Source organism: Lactuca serriola, chromosome 6, assembly GCF_051521515.1.
Source record: "Lactuca serriola cultivar US96UC23 chromosome 6, Lser_US96UC23_V15, whole genome shotgun sequence".
Classification (NCBI taxonomy): Eukaryota; Viridiplantae; Streptophyta; class Magnoliopsida; order Asterales; family Asteraceae; genus Lactuca; species Lactuca serriola.
In genome coordinates, this window is record NC_136413.1 from 167,327,113 (window position 1) to 167,350,663 (window position 23,551).

The following is a 23,551-nucleotide window of genomic DNA, read 5'->3' on the forward strand; positions in this document are numbered from 1 at the left end:
AAATCTAGAAATCCCTATGATTCCTACTATTATATAAGGGTGTCTTTTACCAAGACCTAACTGTTCACAATGTAGTCTTCTACCAAGACATAACTGTTCTAACTGTTCGTGTTATGTAAAAGTGTGTAATTTTCCCAAGTGTAACTATTATTAACAAAATATAGTTTTTACATTTATAGTTTAAGTGAAAAGATCACTAAATATATGTATAGGGAAAATTAATGTAGTACTAAAACGTAGCGCTATAAGAACTACTGTTGTACTAATTACCTTAAACCGGATTTATATTAAGGCATCATGTGATTAATTGCACCATACTATCGACTGGTAACAACGACAAGGTATAATCGTAAAAAGGTATGATGTTTGGCACCCGCAGACCTGCAGGTCCCGCTGTAGCTAGCAGCAAGGTGTAGGATAGTCAATCTAGTATAGAACTATACGCAAACTCACGCTCTCCCTTCAAGAGACTCTGGCTACAACTCGGGCCATGACATTTAAGGCATGCTCCGATACAGTGGATTACAATTTTATTAACATATTCATGTAAGTGTAATGTACGGAAAATGTTCTACGTGTGCTAGCTGTAATGTGTGTTCTTTCTCTATCTAGCAAGTATAGTAATGTAATCGTTCTAGTATCGTCGTATATGTTCTGTTCCTAGTATCGTAGTATATGTAATGTACTGTAATGTTCTAGAAAGTATTGACTCATGAATGAACTGACTCATTGTATGATATCGCGTTCTAGTAATTGTTCTAGTATCTTCCTAAACTACCCTTATGGTAGTTTACTAGTAATCTAACTGGTACGTATGGACATGGATGTGTACCCTTGCTACCCAAGGGCATGGGATGAACTGGAAGGACCTTTTATGACTATATATGTACACATGATATATAACTAATATTTAAACGACCTTCGGACGAGTACCCGATATCCCACCAGACCACATCTCAAGCGCGAAAAGGAAATAGGCTGGATAGCCTTCCTATGTCTTTTAAACATTTCTTATATAACTATACATATAGAGGCATGCAATTTATAATATAAAAGCATAAATAACTTTTGTAAAACATTTGAACATAATTATTATTTTCAGAAAAGATCGACTTGATGTCAACCAATAAAACAGTTTGAAGGCATAGGTTTGATAAAACAGTTTAAGTATAAGGAACCATTTGTTTGGAACATAATTGTAAATAAGTTTGAAATGTGATATACAGAGTAAAACGTACTGTGTAATAAGGAGTTTAAAACATATAAAATGTTTATAAAAATCATTGGAAGGAAACTGTTTGGTAAAACGGCTAATGTGTAGTAAATCATTTGAATGCTGCATATTAATCACATGTGATTGATATAATAACTAGCGTAATTCTACTTATTAATCACATGTGATTGATATAATAACTAGCATAATTCTACTTGTATCCCCCCATAAAACATTTAAAAATAGTTTAAAACATTATTTAAGGGGTATGAACTCACCTACAGTAAGTGACTGGAATTGAACGGACTGGTATCGTAAGGAAGGATCGGACAAGTGCTTGGTGTCAAGTGAAGACTTTAGACACACACAATGATCCTAATTACATATGAAGACATATGTATATAAATAATTAGTGATTAAAACACTAATTATACAAGTATAAACATTTTAACGCGAGGAAAACACTTTTGGTCAAGTGCTAGGAGGCTAATGGGTTGCAACAAAGGAGTGCAATGCCCCTAATGGGAGTTTAAAGTCTAATGACCATATGTTTTGGAGTTTACGGCCCAGGGGAGTAAACTCCTGGCCGTAAACTCTCAACAAAGTCTCTAATTGAAGCTTAGAATTAATACAACTCAAGTGGTGAATTGTTTCAAGGCTAAAACAAGTGTTTGGGCTTCCTATTAACTCTTTTAAGGAGTTTACGGCCCTGGGACCATATTCCCTTGGAGTTTACGGCCGTAAATTCCCTTGGGAGGGTGTTTATGGTGTTTTCAAGTCTCTAACATTTCAAGGTTAAGATCTATGTTCGGTTCTAGGCATAAGGAAGGAGTTAGGGTGTCATTTGACCCCTTTATAGGTGTTTACGGCCCAAGAACTTGTCTTGGCCGTAAACTCCTCAACACTTGTGATTCCTTATGTTTTGTAGGCTTGAAACACTTTAGGTTACATGTCTAAAATAAAGTCTAAGCCTTGGGTGCCTTAAAAGCACTATTTTGAGCATTCTTTTTGGAGTTTACGACCTAAGATATTCTTGGGCCGTGAACTCCCAAAATTGGGTGATTCTTGGTTGATTTCATGTCCCTAACACACTCCTACACAAGTCCAAGGTAGTTACAAATCACGGGGGGAAAATCTAGGCTTGGTTTCGGGAGTTTACCGCCCAAGAACACCTTGGGGAGTAAACTCCTAAATCGGATGATTTAGCTATGTAATCTATGTTTTGAACACATTTAAAGCTTTCTAACACTACTAGAAAGACTTACTCACAATTTGGGATAAAAGCCCGAAGATCTGTGAGAGAGAATTTTAGCTTTTCTCTAATTGGAATTCAACTAATGAACTATTTGGTTCAGTTTTCTATATATAGTCCTAGGATTTTTGGCAGAAAATATTTCTATTCTCGGAATGAACTCTAATATCCTAGAGTATTGGAATAACAGTGTTGCACAAAACCATGGTGCATCCACTCTCCTAATTTCTCCTTAAGTGTAAAATCCTGAAAACTGCCAAACTTATACTCGAAATCTGAGTTTTCACTGTAACTGTTCTACTTCCATTGGCTTCAAATGGTTTGTTCAGAATGGAAATTTCGGGTTGCCACATCATCCCCCTGTTGAAGGGAATTTCGTCCCTAAATTAGAATTTAGGCAAGGAAGTATGTACGAATGATCGTGTCGTGAGGAGGAAACTTCCTAATCGATTGGTTCTAGCGCACTTAAGTGAAATTGGGTTCTCGGTAGGCAATCCAACGAACCTTCACTAACTGGCATCGGCGTTGCTTCGTCCGCTTGACCTCTCGGTCGACGGTCACTACGGTTCTAATACGAAGGCGAGGATCTCGACGAGTGGACTTACAAGAGTCCTAATGGAAAGGTATGGTTTCACGATTGAGACTCTAAGTGTATAATGTACGTTACTGAGTTCGCGGAGTAGGTCTAGTTTGCGAGGCACAAGACCGATTCTGGTAAGAATCTCGGAGGTCCTGTCTATCTTGGATTTAGCTTTCCATGCTTTACGAAGCATATTAAGCCGTTCCCGAGTGAGACTTCCTAAAGAATTTGGTCACTCACTTGGAATTCCAAAGGTTCCTTTTCTTGCTTAACTTCCCAGTCAAAGGCCACCCCTTGTTGGGTCAGAGTCGTACGGGTTTCTGTATTTTGCGAGGAGTTCTGAATGAATTATGACGGTAGGTTGGTAAGACCTAGAACTTGGCAAATGACTGTCGGCATCTCCGGTGTCGACTAATTCTCAACAGTTTTGACAAATTGAAAAAGTACTCAAAACTCGTGCCTAGATAACTTCGCTAAAAGTTCCTATGTAGGAAATGTTTCCATGGGTTTTCTTCTTACTACGAGGGTAGATAAGTAAGTCATTACATGGAGAAATGACGAACTGATCCAAGTAAGAAAGACGTACCCTATTCGTTTAACTCCTGAAAGCTATGGGCGTCTTGGTCTTATCCGAAGGGTATCACTACGGACTCGAAGTGTCCGCATCGAGTTCGGAAGATAGTCTTCCGGACATCCTTTCCTAACACTCGAACTGGTGATATTCAGATCTTAGAACCATTTCTTAAAATGATTATTTCCTTGCGTTTGCTCAACCATTTTATCTATGTGGGGCAGAGATAATGATTTCTAATGAAAAATCTTGATGGAGTCCTCGAAATCCGACGCACATACGATGCAATTCGTCGATCTCTGGGAGAATAAGACTGGGGTTTCTCCAGGGTGAGAAGCCTAGTCTTCTTATTCTATCGTTGTGCATTTCGTTAAGTTGTTTGTACTGTTCTGGTATCTCCGTAGGTGTTTAAACTATAGGGCGATCTGTTTACATGAGTCGTACTGGGTTCTAAGTTTGTTCACATGACAATGCGATTTCTCGTAGGCTTAGGCAGTTCTCCGTCCTGAAGTTCATATTAGAATTCATACCTCGTTTCACAATCACTTTTTCGTGTATACGAGTCGTATATAATTAAGATTGAAAAGGTAGTCGAGTAACTGATTCTTGTTTAAGCTCACATCCCCTGGAGGAAAAGAAGTTAAAGTGGAATCATCAATTCTAAACCTGTAGAACCTTGATTATATATCACTCCTATGCATACATTCCTCAGTGATAGATCAATCGTAAAAATCCTTGGATTGAACTTGATGTACTGCACGAGTGGTACTTCGAGGATTTCTTCGGAAAGAAAATAACTAAGAGGTACTCCTGGAATTAGTACTTCGGTGTTCTGATATAACGGCTTCACTGGAAAAGCGATCTTAGAAGAAAGAGATGTATGTATGAAGCTGTTTTCGTGAAGAACAAATTGAATCGAGTCGTATGATAATGTCGGAATCATACTGAAACTTAAAGACATTAGATTCGAACATAAGACGTTTACAGATAAAACACAACCGTGCAACCCTGAACAAAGTTACAGTACTTCAGATTTACCACAAGACTATTGCTGCGAATAAGATATACTACAAAAGACAAGTATACGCAGCACGAGAATCCTTATACAGACAGGATCTCGCAAAAGGTAAGACTCTAGTTGCACTAGTTCTGGATAGTTTATAAGCCTGCTACAACAACACTCCTAAATTACATTAACGAGGGGTTCTGGAGTAGGCTCTCCTGCAGCTGTGATCCTGAGAATTGTCCCATCTGTGCCAAAGTTCTTTGCTATCGGGCAATCTTTCTTGAAGTGCCCTATCTCCCCGCATTGGTGGACTGACTAGCTAGTACTAACTTTGGTGACGGGATTTCGGTGTTTAGCCAGTGTTATGTGGACACGAGTGCCTTCCTCATTACTCCACTTTGAAAATTGCTTCTTAAATCGTTCGACGTTATAACTAATCTTGTGTGTAGGGTCAGTCCCGATGAAAGGGACTTGAGTGATGGGTCGTGCCGGTGCTCCACAGCCACGAGCATGGTGCCCTATGTTTAGGCAATTCCACTTGCTGTTGTTGTATCGCTAGCTTTTGGGATCTCTTGCGTTCTTTCCGGGCTTGACGCTTTCGTTTCTTGTTCTCTGCTTTTCGGCTTTTCGAGCTTGTGACTGTTACTGTTTGTTGGTTTCCCGGTTTGGTACTACTATCTAAACTCTCGATCCCTTTGTCGGTCTTGCTTGTGTTGCCTGAGTTGATGTGTGTAAGGAAAGTTGTCACAGCAGCTGCTACTGCGGCTTGTAAAGTAGCGGTGTCGATATGGAGGATAGGGGTTTCGTTGCTCGACAGATTGTTTCCGGATGACGGCATGATTCTGTAATACGAAAGATAATGATTTTGTGAGTGGTTCTGGTTGACCCTAGGTGTACTTAGATTGTTCATGTAAAGAGTACGACTATGTTCTCGAAAGTTTGACCTACATCCCTATGATGCAGTCCTAGTACGGAATGGAAGTATGTTTGTGAAGGTTTGACCTACATCCCTATGATGCAGTCCTAGTAATGAGTAGAAGTAAGTTCACAGAATGGTCTCAAAACGTTTTTCGTTTAAGCCGAGGTACCGTGGATTGGTGAATAACAAGATCCAACCACTGAAAAAGACTTGGAAATGTCTCTGGAGCTAAATTACTATAGTCCAATGAGTTGACTAAAGCATGATTCAGATAGACTCCAATGAAGGTATGATAAAAGTAATTGAATGAAGAATGACACAGAAGTTGGCCGACTGTCAATATCTTGGATATTCACGACGTAAAGATACGGGAAAATGACCTTGTAAAGGTCTTACATCATATCCACAGAAGATAGTTCCTGACAGCATAAAGACCTAACTAAAAGTACTTACAGTACAAGATAATTTCATAGAAAATGCCACATCAGGCAAAGACATAAAACGATTACTTTCTAACAAGGGAAGCAAAGTAAAGTGCCTACTACTAACGACGGTCACCCCTCTGGTGAACTCTCAGTTCAGCCAGTTGACGTTCCACGTCAAGTAGGTGTCTTTCGTACACCCTTTGGCGTACTCGGAGCTCTATGACTTCGGCTCGAGTTTCAGCTAGTGTTTACAGCAGGGTTTCATGGTTTCTCTCTGATCTCTCGTGAGCATCTTCTAGACGAATGGTGCAGAGGGTATGCATTCTCGCATCGGCGACAACTTCGGTAATCTGATGTAAGGCTGTCCTGCCTTGAATCTCATTTCGGGCCACTCTACGGACCAAGATTGGCAAGACTCTATCTGCTGAGCCCCCATTGCTCAAATTGTAAAAGCTTCGGTCGCCATTAAATGGCATGGGCTGATCTTGTCCTTGGCTCCATGTTTCCAAGCATTCCACTCACTCAGGGTCGGGCCATGAAAAGCCGGACGAGGGTTAGGAATTAGAAAGGGAGCTGCTTGGGGTAGGTTCTCAACCTCTGGTTCGGAGTTAGCATCATACGAAAGGCCTTCATCATGGTGATCATTCAAGGGGATAGGATGATCATTCTATGGTTCTTTTCCAAACCAACCAGCTATGACTTCATTCGGAAGATATTGGTTGCCGTGGGGATGGAGTCCAGCTATGTTTTCTATGTGAGAATTTAGGGTAAGAGAATAATTATTAGACGAACTATCTAGATAATTATTTAGAAAACCTTCATTAGTTACATCGCTATTTGTGAAGTGCATACCAGCTATGTGTAATCTAAACAGGATAGACCTTCGAATAAGTGACCTTAACTCCGTATTCACACAGAATAGGGGTGAAGTAAAATTTCCACAGATTCTAAGTCTATAACATCCTAATTACATATAGCCTTAGTGTATCCAGTTAGCAACTATCAACTTAGTTATGAAGATCCTGTTTTAGTTCTCAAGTATAAAGCACTTATAGTAACACCAAATACTCCTATAGTATTTTAATTTTAACGTTATGTTCTATTGTTCTCATTGTGGTAGGGTTGGTAAGATTTTAGCATTGATGCAACCATACAATTAAACTTAGGCACATGCTAGTCAACCCTCAGATAATATAGGTGATCAGGCTATATCTTCCCAGTTTTGACCATATGTCTCTAAGCCCACTTGTGTTGCCCAACAATCGTAATTCTTTTGTATTGTCCTAGTGACACTGATTTTAGTATGAATGCAGGCACGTATACTTTATTAAATATTTTATTATTTAAAGTATAAACTCTTGGTTAGAGTATTTTTAATCCCTTATGTATTTATAGTTAGTATATCTTTTATGGGTTGATATACTTAATTCACTATAAACAATGCTCTGATACCAATCTATCACACCCCAAAAACAAGAACGGCGGAAACGTTCTGGGGCCGAGGACGTCATGTACAGTATCACAACAATGAAAAGTAGTAAACAAGCAACAACATCATCCATTGCATTAATAATATAATTATTATACAAGTGTTCTGTCAAATTTTGATAAACACTAAAGCATAAATCAAAATGAAAGATGAGTCTTGAACAAGCTCCATCTTCCCTTCTCCTTGCATCGGTACCTGTCTATGATGACCTGAGGATACAACTAATTTTGAAAGCGAGTATCAGCTTTGAAGCTGGTGAGATCATAAGTATTTTAGTGGCTTAATTTGTATGTAAGAATTTCTAAGTTTATGAACTGTAAGTATGGAAAATGTAAATGAACTGTAAGTATAAAAATGTTTGTAAAACAACTGTAAACGTTTGAAAAACTCTAGAAATCCCCATGATTCCTACTATTATATAAGGGTGTCTTCTACCAAGACCTAACTGTTCTCAATGTAGTCTTCTACCAAGACTTAACTGTTCTAACTATTCGTGTTATGTAAAAGTGTGTAATTTTCCCAAGTGTAACTATTATTAACAAAATATAGTTTTTACATTTATAGTTTAAGTGAAAAGATTACTAAATATATGTACAGGGAAAATTAATGTAGTACTAAAACGTAGCGCTATAAGAACTACTGTTGTACTAATTACCTTAAACTGGATTTATATTAAGGCATCATGTGATTAATTGCACCATACTATCGACTGGTAACAACGACAAGGTATAGTCGTAAAAAGGTATGACGTTTGGCACCCGCAGAACTGCAGGTCCCGCTGTAGCTAGCAGCAAGGTGTAGGATAGTCAATCCAGTATAGATCTATACGCAAACTCACGCTCTCCCTTCAAGAGACTCTGGCTACAACTCGGGCCATGACATTTAAGGCATGCTCCGATACAGTGGATCACAATTTTATTAACGTATTCATTTAAGTGTAATGTACGAAAAATGTTCTACGTGTGCTAGCTGTAATGTGTGTTCTTTCTCTATCTAGCAAGTATAATAATGTAATCATTCTAGTATCGTCGTATATGTTCTGTTCCTAGTATCGTAGTATATGTAGTGTACTGTAATGTTCTAGAAAGCATTGACACATGAATGAACTGACTCATTGTATGATATCATGTTCTAGTAATTGTTCTAGTATCTTCCTAAACTACCCATATGGTAGTTTACTAGTAATCTAACTGGTACGTATGGACATGGATGTATACCCTTGCTACCCAAGGGCATGGGATGAACTGGAAGGACCTTTTATGACTATATATGTACACATGATTTATAACTAATATTTAAACGACCTTCGGACGAGTACCCGATATCCCAGCAGACCACATCGCAAGCGCGAAAAGGAAATAGGGTTGATAGCCTTCCTAAGTCTTTTAAACATTTCTTATATAACTATACATATAGAGGCATGCAATTTATAATATAAAAGCATAAATAAGTTTTGTAAAACATTTGAACATAATTATTATTTTCAGAAAAGATCGACTTGATGTCAACCAATAAAAAAGTTTGAAGGCATAGGTTTGATAAAACAGTTTAAGTATAAGGAAACATTTGTTTGGAACATAATTGTAAATAAGTTTCAAATGTGATATATAGAGTAAAACATACAGTGTTATAAGGAGTTTAAAACATATAAAATGTTTATAAAAATCATTGGAAGGAAACTGTTTGGTAAAACGGCTAATGTGTAGTAAATCATTTGAATGCTGCATATTAATCACATGTGATTGATATAATAACTAGCGTAATTCTACTTATTAATCACATGTGATTGATATAATAACTAGCATAATTCTACTTGTATCCCCCCCCATAAAACATTTAAAAATAGTTTAAAACATTATTTAAGGGGTATGAACTCACCTGCAGTAAGTGGTTGGAATTGAACGGACTGGTATCGTAAGGAAGGATCGGACAAGTGCTTGGTGTCAAGTGAAGACTTTAGACACACACAATGATCCTAATTACATATGAAGACATATGTATATAAATAATTAGTGATTAAAACACTAATTATACAAGTATAAACATTTTAACGCGAGGAAAACACTTTTGGTCAAGTGCTAGGAGGCTAATGGGTTGCAACAAAGGAGTGCAATGCCCCTAATGGGAGTTTAAGGTCTAATGACCATATGTTTTGGAGTTTACGGCCCAGGGGAGTAAACTCATGGCCGTAATCACTCAACAAAGTCTCTAATTGAAGCTTAGAATTAATACAACTCAAGTGGTGAATTGTTTCAAGGCTAAAACAAGTGTTTGGGCTTCCTATTAACTCTTTTAAGGAGTTTACGACCCTGGGACCATATTCCCTTGAGTTTACGGCCGTAAATTCCCTTGGGAGGGTGTTTATGGTGTTTTCAAATCTCTAACATTTCAAGGTTAAGATCTATGTTGGGTTCTAGTCATAAGGAAGGAGTTAGGGTGTCATTTGACCCCTTTATAGGGGTTTACGGACCAAGAACTTGTCTTGGCCTTAAACTCCTCAACACTTGTGATTCCTTATGTTTTCTAGGCTTTAAACACTTTAGGGTACATGTCTAAAATAAAGTCTAAGCCTTAGGTGCCTTAAAAGCAACATTTTGAGCATTCTTTTTGGAGTTTACGGCCTAAGATATTCTTAGGCCGTGAAATCCCAAAATTGGGTGATTATTGGTTGATTTCATGTCCCTAACACACTCCTATACAAGTCCAAGGTAGTTACAAATCACGGGGGACAATCTAGGCTTGGTTTCGGGAGTTTACCGCCCAAGAACACCTTGGGGAGTAAACTCCTAAATCGGATGATTTAGCTATGTAATCTATGTTATGAACACATTTAAAGCTTTCTAACACTACTAGAAAGAGTTACTCACAATTTGGGGTAAAAACCCGAAGATCCGTGAGAGAGAATTTTGGCTTTTCTCTAATTGGAATTCAACTAATGAACTATTTGGTTCAGTTTTCTATATATAGTCATGGGATTATTGGCAAAAAATATTTCTATTCTCGGAATGAACTCTAGTATCCTAGAGTATTGGAATAACAATGTTGCACAAAACCCTAGTGCATCCACTCTCCTAATTTCTCCTTAAGTGTAAAATCCTGAAAACTGCCAAACTTATACTCGAAATCTGAGTTTTCACTGTAACTGTTCTACTTCCATTGGCTTCAAATGGTTTGTTCAGAATGGAAATTTCGGGTTGTCACATTCTTTTAGACCATCGACCTTGGCACACACCTTCTGAAAGTGAGCTTTAAGAACATCAGCCAGTTGCTGATTGTCTAGGATGGGAGTGTTGAAGAGTAGCTGATGAATTTCCTTTGTGAGTTGAAGAATTTTAGGGCCATGAAAATTCGACGATAAGGATCATTGAAGTTTGTTGATGGTTGAATGAAGGACTGAGATAGTAGACTCATAGGCAGTGTGAGTCTCAGCTCTCAGCTTCTGTGAGAGAGTGTACTGGTCTGCAATGGCTATTTGCAAATTTTCCTTCATTGCGGGTACCTCAGAGATGAGGCGCTCCGTAGCAGCCATGAATTGCTTTTGATCAGCCTGTCGACTGTTGTCGAGAGACCGAATCCCCATATCCACTTTGAGAGAAATCCTCTCAGCAGCTAAACATTCCCAAGTTTCCAATCTTTCAATCCTTTCGATTAAGGACTGCGGTCCTGGATGGTCTTCAGATTGTAGTTGAGTGGACTTGACCGCAACAAGAATTTGATCTACTTTTGAATGTAGAATGAAAAATTCTTTTCTAGACACAGCCACCTTCTTCTTCTTCTTTTTCTCCTTGGGCTTGGAGGTTGAGTTTTGAGAAACACTCGATTCCTCTTCCTCATCAAACATCATCAGATCATCATTAGAAACGTTAGGCTGATTTACCTCATTCAGATTAATATCATCAAATCCAATGTTAGGAGCGAAGCTGACTTCTATTGCAGTGCCTTCCTCTTGAGAATCTCTAGCAGTTGTAGTTGGAGGGGGCTTTGAGGGAGTTTGATCAGCAGTCGCAGCTTGAGCCTTGCGGATTGTGTCGGCCTTTTCGTCCATCAAGGCTTGAATTTTGCAGATTGTAGATACGGTATTAGCATTATTGATTGCGTCTGCCCAATACTCCATTATGGATTGTATCTCTTGTTGTTTCTATTGAAGCTGCTTTGTTTGACGAGACTTTCTTGCCTGAAATGCCATATGGAAAAGCGGCATATTTCTGTCCTTCAACTTCATTGGTAGGTTGATACTTACCCCATGATTCGTTGAGATCAATTTCGTCAATTCCTTCAAAACGCACCGAGGTGTCCCTCGGGTTCACGGACCCTTGCACGTTTGTGCTCACCGTGCCTAAACCACCTATAACAGATGTAAGCAGAGTAGGATTTCTTGAGCTTCCTTGGTCTCATTGACCTGGGGTTAAGTCTAGCCTCGGCTTAGTTCTGGAAAAGGCTGAAGAATCGCCTCACGGTTGGGAAGGTGTTTGATGTGTTTCGGTAACAGACAAAAAGGATGGATTTCAACTACTCAGGGGAAAAGAAGTGTAGACAGGAAGCCCTGGAGACCTTAGGTTGGGAACTAGTTCCATCCTCTTGGGAGTGAACTGGCGGTGAGTCTCCACGTTGTGGTGAAACAGACACACTTTCTGTGTCTGAGTGGTATTCGATAGTGGTATTGAATGGGTTTGCGGCCACCCCAAGGACTACCAGAGCCTTTTGAGAGGTTGCGACATCAGTCCGGTCATGCATTTGGTCTGTGGGATTGGGTTTTCTTTTCTTGAGGATCGAGATGGGTTGATCGACCTCATCAGAATCACTCATAGAGGGAGAGTGAGATCGATGTTCCTTTGGTTCGTCATCTATGGGCACAGTTGGGATGATTTTTTTTCTTCGAAGGGTCATCTTGCTTGGGATCATCCTTTTTCTTAGGAGTTCCATGTTTCTTCGTGTGGTGGGACCTTGATAAGCTGAGGCTAACTACTCGCGTCTTTGTGATAAAGACAAGTTTGATAGAGTGGTGGAGGACGCGACTACGGTACTACCAAGGATAGTGATTACAAATGTGGTTTGTAGAGGCGGGCTAGAAATGTATGGGGTAATACCTTCCGTAGCCCCTATATGGTCTGAGACATCAGCAGTTTCAAGACCAAGAGTAAAGAGAATGTGGACTGGTAGCCGTCTGATAGGTCCAAAAGCAGATTGATCAGTATAGGGATTGTACCTTTTGAGATCTTTAGTGATGAAGAGATTGATGTTGTTGCCCATGCTAAGTCCTACAGCCATATGAAGGTCTGAGATGCATAGATACTAGAACCTGGCAAACGTGAGTTCAGTAGGGTTATCTCTTGGACTTTCCTTGGGAATGTATTGCAAGAACTCATCCCACAAGAATTGACCATAGTTAACATCATGGCCAGTGAAGATGCTCCATACCAACTCCAGGAGCTTGAGACCCATATTATCAGTGCCTCCGGTTCTGCCTAACAGGTTGCGGATCAAGATGTGGCAAACAAATTGCCATACCGCATGCAGCTGATTTTTTTTGAATTCGCCTATGCCTTTGATCTTCTTTTGGTAACCCATATTGTATAGTGCAGAGAGGACGTCCGCCATACTTGTAGTGAAAACCTTGATTGAAGGATGAACTAGCAGGTTGATGGCAGTGAGGAACTTTTCCTTAGTCGGAATTGTTGGATTAGGGTCTAAGTCCATAACTATTTTGGTATGTACTTGACCCGATGGTGCATGGTCCTTTTGGGTTGCCTTCACCAAAGCAACTTGATAGGATGAATTATGGAGAGAAAGGATTAAATATGATTTATTAATATATTATGAGAATAATATATTAAATGAGAAATCATATTGTTTAATTAATATTAGTTAAGAATTAATAAGAATTAAGTTTGTGGCTAAAAGAAATTAATTAAACTTAAAGGACTGGAATTGTAATTATAAGATAATTACAATTGAGCCATGGATTGCCTTATATAATAAGGCTGGACGAATTCTATGGGGAAACCCATTAGAAATCGTCCAAGGCCTTTAAGGAAAGGAGTCCATGGGTTGCTTAGGGCTTAAGCGTCCAAATTAGGGTTTCCTTGTTAGATAACCATAATAGCCTCACTATTTAAAGAGCCCTTATGCTCCAAAAACGAGAACAAGCTTCCTTCTAGGGTTTCCACATGTTTTGGGCAACCTCCTTCTCTTCTCTTCTTCATCCTCTTGCTCTTGGTGTTTGGGAACGATTAGAGGAGTGACATTTGTGACTCTAAGCTTTCTAAAGTCAATACAAGAAGGACTTGAGATTGTTATTGCTACATAACAATCAAGGCATGATCTAAACCCTTATTTATATGTTATATTGATTATCATATGCTAGATCTAGGGTTTATAGTCTTGGATAAATTGCATGTATAATAGAGAAACCTAGATCCAAGCATTAGGGTTTGTATAAGCACATAGGATGTTCTTATAGCTAAAACCCATCAGTGGTATCAGAGCCTTGATTGGTTTCTATTATATTGATGTATTATGTTGCTGAAAACGAAATATGGCTTACTGTTTGACCTGACTCGGCGAGTCACTACCTGGACTCGGCGAGTCAGCCCTACTCGGCGAGTTCCAGAGTGTGACTCGGCGAGTCGGAGCATCAGACAGAGGAAACTTCGGATTTTGTTGCTGTTTTGCTTAAGGATTATTACCCTATTCGTTTTAAACCTATAAAATACGAATTTTATTGTTTCTTAAACAATATCCTTTCCAAAACACTAGATAATTACCAATTGATTTGATAATAACTTCCTTATATGATAAAGATTGGATTATTTGTATTAAGTGGGTAACTTATTTTGCAAGAAATTGAAATTAGGTCAAATATAGATAATGATGAAATTAATTGTTTGATTTATATTATTTGTTATTTGATCCTTGTGTTATGAAAAGTTTTAATTTTTCCCCTTTAGGTATTATAGTTTAAATTTGAACTTAATAGTTTTGTTTTGAAATTTAAATAGTTAAAACCCTAATGTTTTGAAAAGTTTCAAAATTTTCCATCAAGTTTTGGAATTTAAATTTTTGATTAAAAGGTTCGATTTTGAAATATTTAAATTCTAAACCCTAATGTTTTGAAATGTTTCAAAACTTGCCCTCAATTTTTAGAATTTAAAAGTTGATTAAAAGTTTAATTTAGGAATGTTAAATTCTAAAACCCTAGTATTGTTTTGAAAAGTTCAAATCACACCCTTATGGGTTTATTAATTAATTAAGGTGTATAATTAAAAGAGGTTTAATAAATCCATAAAGTTTTGGTTTACAATTTAATTGAATTAAAAGTATAATTGTTAAATTTGACCACCTAGTATTTTTAAAAGTGTAAAATACACCCTACACTATATATAACATTAAAAGTCTAACATTATATATATGTATGAGTAAAAGTCAGTCTTACCGTTAGTAGGCCTCATTCACAAAGCTAGTCTATAAGGGGTGTTTAAGGAAATTCTCTATAAAATGGCGATTGAATGGGTATCCACTCTTACCCACCACACTCTTGACTAATGGAGGGTCGTTAGCCGAACGGGTAGGATAGGACAGAGACTTTCCATTATAAGTATAATGAAGTACAAAAGTAACTAAATGTTTTAAAAATTCCTAATCTTAGTTACTTTAGGCAAAAGTGAATTGATGCAATTCCATGAAATTACACTTTGTACCCTTGCGAAGACGTTACTGGAGCGTGTGTGGTTAACCGACACACTAAATGGTTATAAGCAAAGGTAGCAAAGGGTGACTCAATGTTTGTCATAGTTCGGTGGAGTGTGTGTGGTTTACCGGCACATCAAATAGGTGACTGTAACATGTGGGGGTACCATGTGATTTGCATGGTTATTCACACCCGCTTTGTGATCCTCAGCATCCCAGTCATAAACTAGAGGTGCATATCGAGATTTAAACATGCCATTGAAATGTTCAATGAATCTCAAAGGATTTAGGAGTTTTCGTAGATTTAAAACTTAAATTTCTTTTTCGTTTTTAATGGTGGAAATTAGTGAATCGTCATTCACTTACCTTCAAATATTCTGCAACTAGATTACGACATCCCTTTTCTAGGTTGTAGCATATTGTGTTGGGTCCTAGCCTTAGTATGTCATTTGGGTGATTTACTAAGGATTCAATCAATCAACTAACATGCATTCGTTTTCTCCCGTTCTGTAGTTGTCAAAGTACGACAACTATGGTCTTCCCAAATCCCGTGGAACAAGCATTCTGTATGAAGATGATATTCCACGATTCGATCGAGGAACAAGAAATCATACTTTACTTCCTCCACCTCCTCCAATTATTCTCCCTAACCCACAAGTTCGAAGGCTTAAAAGGTTCAAGCTCACTCAAGCCCTTTTGGCAAGTAAACATAAAGAAGGAAAGTCGGTGTGTGCACACGTCCTAGGGATGAAGTCACACATTGATAAGTCAAGAATGTTGGGATCTGTTGTCTGTGAGGAGATGGCTATTCACTGGGTTCTTCAGTCACTTCCTAACTCGTATAGTGAGTTCGTAAGAGAGTACTATATGATGAACCACGACGTGAACCTTATAGATCTCACTTATATGCTTATTGCTGCTGAATCAGCAATGGTTTGGCGCAATGGAAAAGCAAAGTTGATTGGTGAATCTGCCTTCAAGACCTCTATGGATATAGACAATGGCAACGAAATACATGCTATGATCGAAAAGTTTGATCATAAGAGAAAGGCAATGTCTGAAGTAGTTCCATGTCCTGTTCCAAAAGAGTGAATTTGCTTTTATTGCCAAGAGAAGGGGAATTGGAGACGAAGCTGCCCTATTTACCTAAGAGATCTAAGAGATGGGAGAGTCAAAACGTATGGCTCTGCTTTAGGTAAAATCCATTGACTAACCCTTTTAAGCCTCTATTCTAGATTCTTAACACATAATGTGATAAGATTACAATTGATGTTTTGTAGGATCGAAGAAACGAAAGGAAGCTTAAGGGAATAAGTGAGCAGAATCTAACCGTGAAGGAATGGATTTCGATCGCATTACTTGAAGATTAGATTCTTAAGCTACTACTTAGAGTTAGAATTAGAAATATGTATTAGCATAGTTTTTCAATGAATTGCATTGTAAGGATGATTTTTTCCACAATAAAATAAAATTTGATTTTATATTATTTATTTATCCTTGCAATGGCATGCATGAAAATTGATGGCTGAGGGTTTCTAATATTAGAAATAATGGATTTGATTCTTAATTATGTTGTTTATGGAAATGTCGAGAATTTACCAAATAGGGAGAGTTTCTCATCGCCCAAGTTTCAATTGGACAAAAAATTGGAATCATGCAACTTGGTTGCACGATGAATGAGAAATTTCATATTTGGAAATTAGACTAATTCATTGACAAAGTGTCAAGTGAAGGACTAGAAGATCGAGTACACAAAGTTGCGTGTTGATCAAGTCCACCATAAGAGTAACAAAGATATTCGTCATGATTTACTAAAGGTTTAGTAAATATGATTATACTTATAAGATTAAGTGTAATTCTGAATTGATTGAAAAGTTTATATCAATAGTAGAACGAATAGGAAGAATCAAGTAGGCGGAAAAAAAAGTTTCTCCATTGTAAGAAGAAGTGAGAGTACCTTTTATGCTTTATGATAAGTCTTAATGATTAAGAACCATATCTCAATTGATCCTCTAAGTGAGTCTTAGTGGAATTGTATGTCTAAGAAGAGGAATCAAGAATTGATGAAATGGTTAAATCAAGTAGTCAATCATACTTCGTTCCAAAACAAGTCTTAGAGTTAAGACTGTGACATTGAGTGAAAAGTATTAAGAAGGACCGATTTATGAAGTGTTTTGATAAAAACTACACTAACTCTTGAATATTTGTTTGTCAAGAAATGTTTATTGACAAGAGAATATTATATGTCAAGGAGTCAGTGGGAGTCTTAATGGTCTTGAAAGGTTTCAAGAACAAATCAAAATAAACCTTATCGATCATCACTAGCACACGAGTTGAGGTTTACAACCTATCGTGTTGACACTATTTTGTTTCTGTGCCATTCCAATTGAGTTAATTATGCATGTGAGTTCTATGAGTTCTCATTTGAATGCATAAAAGGCAAGGACCTTGATCAATGGAAAGTACATTGATAGGAAAGGGTGAGCTGCTTAACTACTTGGAAGACATGGTGGGCAGCTGTGTTACCATAAGGCAAGAAGTCAATATTAAGAAAGTCCGGTCCATATGAGTTTGAATTTGTCGTAAACTTTGGTTTTGACAAATTCACATGGATAGGAATACATACACCACTAAAATCTAAGTGTCATAAGATTCCCTCCTTCATGAAAATGACTGAGGAAATGCTTTCACTAATAGAGATTTTAAGAAGATAGTGATTGTGAAATTGTATTCTCAAATTCGATTATGGTTACGATATCCCTTTCCATGATTCGAATTGTGAGATTTGGCGATTAGTATAAATTGTTTAGACACACATATGAGCTATCTAAAGGAAAAGTGTATAAGCTTAGATAAAGGATTATCAAAGCATTAAGAACATGAACTTAAGAAATTCAATAAGTATTGTTTTTCTCGAAGTTAGGTTGGTTTCTGAATACATGTCAAAGCTAGTGGGAGCATAAGTGTTATGTTTATAATAATCATCATGATAGTGGAAACATAAATGTTATGATTGTATGATTATTAAGGCAAGTATTGCAAGTTAGCAATATTAATTATAGAAAAACAAGAGTTACACCTTGCAAAGTCGTAAAGGGTTGTAAAGTTGTTTTGCTATAATTAAGGGAGAGAATATTATGCTTCATTTCAAATATAAAGGCTTAGGTTGTGGAATGTTAATAATTTAGTCAAGGAAACATTATGCGTTCTTAAAAATCCGATTATGATTACGACATTCCTCTTCATAGTTCGAATTTTGAGAACGTAGCACATAAAATATTATGGCAGAAGATTTATAAAGTATCGAATCTTCGTGTAAGACATTATGTGTCGTGTCCCATACGCTTCGGGCATAGGATTAATTGCAAATGCTATAATATTTGACCATTCTAAAATTTTCCAAATGTCTAGCGCATTTAGAGGGAAAAAGGACAAGAATCGGTTTTGACTAAGAAAATTAAACAACTATCAAAGGACAATCCAAAGTTCGCAAAGGATTGGTCTCTTGTGAGTAGTTGGAAGTATAGTATTGGATGGATCATATCGACATTATTATGAATTGGTAAGATTCTATTAAGAATGAGTTGTCATATGGAAAATATGGAAACGTGTCCATATTGGGAATTGAATATTGAAAATCTATGTCTAGATTAGAAACTTTTATGCAAAAGGATGTTCAAAGGAATATACTTTGAGTGAGAGACATAATATCTAAGGAATTGTATAGTAACAATCTCCGATAGAGGACTTTGTAATGTCATTGGCAATAGTCATTGTGACTTTTGTGCTATGACATTACGAAAGGATCATTGCATAAAATGTTAGAATCTAGCATATACCATAAGTGGCAAGAATTTGATATTCTTTCACTTGTGAAAAGGATTGGGAGTTGTGAAATGAGTATGATTGGAAATGTGTTCGTTTGATCTATTTCACAAAGTAAGAACCATAGGTAAACATTGTGTGCATGCTAGGAGCATGGGACAAGTTTAGTATTAATTCAAGTAAGAAGTTGATTACCCGAAACAGCAAATAATGAGTAATCGATATGGTGATAAATAAAAGGTGTTTTATTTATACTCAATGGTTTGAGGCCATATGGGATTAGTATTATCCTTGTGTTTCACTTTGCATGTTTTGACTTCCTGAATAATTTAATTGGTTTAGAACAGTCAAATTATTCGAACAGGCCACAGTCGTTCATATGTTAGAAGTAGGTATGAATGAAGACTGTCATGAATTGGTGTGTGGATTGTCTAAAGAGTATTAGACATAAGAAAATGTTTGCTGCAACGTTCATGAGTGCTTATGAATATAATTTGAGCATTGGATTAAACCCACACTCACTTGGATCACTCCATGAATTGTATCATAAGTGATTGGTGAGACGATAACATCTTATATTCTTAAAACCGAGATGTGTGAGTTGTATCTTGCAGATCGGTTGCACATTGATAATATGTAAACGCATCAGTAACTTGGTGCTATAAAACATATTGTTGTGTGTGATTCGGTGAGTGGGTGCAAGCGAGCATTAAATCAAAGTTTATCCTTTCCTTTTATCCAACTTAGGATAAAAGTGATATCTTTGGGACCCTCGATGATTTAGTGATGACCCACGTAAATGCTCGGCCGGGCTAGGGCTAATTTGATTTGTTCAATTAGTCAGTCGTCATAAATCGGAATTCGAGAGATAGTACAGAGAGAATAATTAGAAATCATGTCTTACGATATCTAGAATGGAGGAATATATGATCCCTTATCTAAAGGACACGCATATCTGATAGGATCAGAGTTGACAGCGGCTTTGGAAATCTACGATTGCAGATCAGGATCTGAAGCATACGCATAATAGTTATTAGACTTATCCAAGTGGGAGACTGTTGGATTAGTGTCTAAGTCCATAACTATTTTGGTATGTACTTGACCCGATGGTGCATGGTCCTTTTGAGTTGCCTTCACCAAAGCAACTTGATAGGATGAATTATGGAGAGAAAGGATTAAATATGATTTATTAATATATTATGAGAATAATATATTAAAGGAGAAATCATATTGTTTAATTAATATTAGTCAAGAATTAATAAGAATTAAGTTTGAGGCTAAAAGAGAATAATTAAACTTAAGGGACTGGAATTGTAATTATAAGATAATTGCAATTGAGCCATGGATTGCCTTATATAATAAGTAGATGTCGATACACTTTTCTAGTTCTTTGTATACCAACTCACAAGTTTTCCATCAAGAAATTGTCATCCTATAGTGGTAATCTTTCAATCCATTTCGTAACCTGCTAGATCCGCATAAAAAATGTCTTGAATAAAGAATCCTGTATTTGTTAGATACCATAGTCCTAAAGTAATAGTTTGATGTAAATATCGAAAGATATTCTTAATAGTTGTGAGATGTGGTTCTTTAGGATTCACTTAGTACCTAGCACAATTACAAACAAAAAACTTAATATTAGGTAGAATTACAGTTAAATATAATAGGATATGTCATCAAATCAACAGTTGGACTATCCAATGATGAACATAAGCTAGTTCGACTCCCATAGGAACCTTCGCATTTGAACAATTTGTCATTGCAAAGAACTCAAGAAAGTTTATCAAATAGTTCCCTTGATTTATAAAGATTCCTTCTTTGCTTTGGCGAATGTTTAGTCCCAAAACGTAATTGATCTTACCCATCGTACTCATCTGGAATTGAGTTTTAACTAGTTCTTCAAATTCCTTTCACAACGAAGGGTCATTAGAACCAACAATTATATCATCGACATAAATTTGAACAAGAACGAGATGATACCAAACGTTCTTTCAAAATAATGTGGGATTAACTAATCCATGCATAAATTTAGCGATTTTCAAAAAATTGGATAAAGTGGCATACTAAGAACGTGGTGCTTGTTTTAATCCATAAACAACTTTGTCAAGGATATAACAATGATAAGGAAACTTATAATATAGAAATCTTGGTAGTTGCTCAACCTAAATAGTTTTGTCAAGTACACCATTGAGGAATGCACACTTTATGTCCATTTCGTAAACATCGAAGTTCATGTCAGCTGCATTAGCAAGAAAAATATGTACTACTTAGAGTCTTGTGACTGGAGCAAAGGTTTCATCATATTCAATTCCTTCTTGTTGAGAATAACCTTTTACAAATAATATTGTGTTATTACGAACGACATTACCTTCTTTATGAATTTTATTTTTTTGAAAATTTATTTTAAGCCAACCACAAAAACATTTTATGGTTTAGAAATCAAAGTCAAAAATAAAGAAAATCTTATTGAATTATAGAAATAAAAGACCAAAATAACGAAAATATTTTTGATATTTTTGAAGTTTTCTACAACAACAAGGTAAATAATACCTTTGTTAGTCCTTCGCTAATGATATCGAAAAGTTCTGCAAAGGATCTATGATTAAACCATCTTTACCCAGTTACTAAAATCACAAGTAGACATTCGCTACTTCTTTGCTAATGATAGCGAATAGTTCTCAATGAGACCTTCGCTATATATTCGCTATAACCTCAATCAAGTCTTCTTAGCACCTTCGCTTGTTGGCAAAAATCACTTAACGGCTTAGAGCAAATGTCGAAAATGAAGCATATCAAAGCTCTGAACATGAACAGTAACCTCCGAATGAAAATTGTATTAATAGGAAAGTTTAGGCCAAACCTTCCTTATTCAAATACAATAAAAATTAGTTTCAGATTTGAACATAACAATCTTCCATCACTCCTAATACATATAACATTCTCAGAAAAGATTTTCTATCAAGTGGTTTAGTGAAAATATGTGCCAATTGGTCTGTGGTTTTAACAAAATCAACTTCGATATTGGCATCCTCAACATGATCGTCGATGAAATGGTATCGAAGTGCAATAAAATTCGTTTTAGAATGCTAAACTGGATTACAAAAAATGTGAATTGCACTTTGAGAATCACAAAACAAAGGAATTTTATTCATCTTAATTGCAAAGGCACACAATTGACTTTGAATCCAGATCACTTACAAAATACAAACAACAATAACAATATACTAAAGCTCCGTTGTAGATGTCGATGCACTTTTCTACTTCTTCGCGTACCAACTCACAAGTTTTCCATCAAGAAATTGACATCCTATAGTGGTAATCTTTAAATCCATTTGGTAACTGACTAGATCCGCATCAAAAAAATTTTGAATGAAGAATCTTGTATTTGTTGGATACCACAATCCTAAAGTTACAGTTTGATGTAAATATCGAAAGATATTCTTAACAGGTGTGAGATGTGGTTCTTTAGGATTCACTTAGTACCTAGCACAATTACAAACCAAAATATTAATATTAGGTAGAATTACAGTTATATATAATAGGATATGTCATCAAATCAACAGTTGGATTATCCAATGATGGACATAAGCTAGTGTCGACTGCCATAGGAACCTTCACATCTGAATAATTTGTCATTGCAAAGCACTCAAGAAAGTTTATCATATAGTTCTCATGATTTATAATGATTCCTTCTTTGCTTTGGTGAATGTTAAGTACCCAAAAGTAATTGATCTTACCCATCATACTCATCTGGAATTGAGCTTTAATTAGGTCTTCAAATTCCTTTCACAACGAAGGGTCATTAGAACCAACAATTATATCATCGACATAAATTTGAACAAGAATGAGATGATACCCAACATTCTTTCGAAATAATGTGGGATTAACTAATCCATGCATAAATTTAGCGATTTTCAAAAAATTGGATAAAGTGGCATACTGAGAACGTGGTGCTTGTTTTAATCCATAAACAACTTTGTCAAGGATATAACAATGATCAGGAAACTTATAATTCAGAAATCTTGGTAGTTGCTCAACTTAAACAGTTTTGTCAAGTACACCATTAAGGAATGCACATTTTATGTCCATTTCTTAAACATCGAAGTTCATGTGAGCTGCATTAGCAAGAAAAATATGCTCTACTTCGAGTCTTGTGACTAGAGCAAAGGTTTCATCATAATCAATTCCTTCTTGTTGAGAATAACCTTTTACAAATAATATTGTGTTATTACGAACAACATTAGCTTCTTTATCAATTTTGTTTTTGAAAATCCATTTTAAGCCATCCACAAAAACATTTCATGGTTTAGGAATTAACCTCCAAACTTAGTTTTTTTTGGTTCAATTTTCGAAATAAAACATTGAACATGCAAAACTTTTGGCGAATATTAAGAAGTTCGTTCCTAGATCTAACATGTGCTCGTGTTAACACTCCAGAATTAGGATTACCAAAAATTTATTCTTTGGGATGATGACAAGTCCATTTCTCCATAGGAGGAAAATAATGGATGAAAATCCGAATAATCATCTTCAAATATTTCTTCAGCTTCTGAAAATTATTCTGTAACAAAAAGATTATCATTAA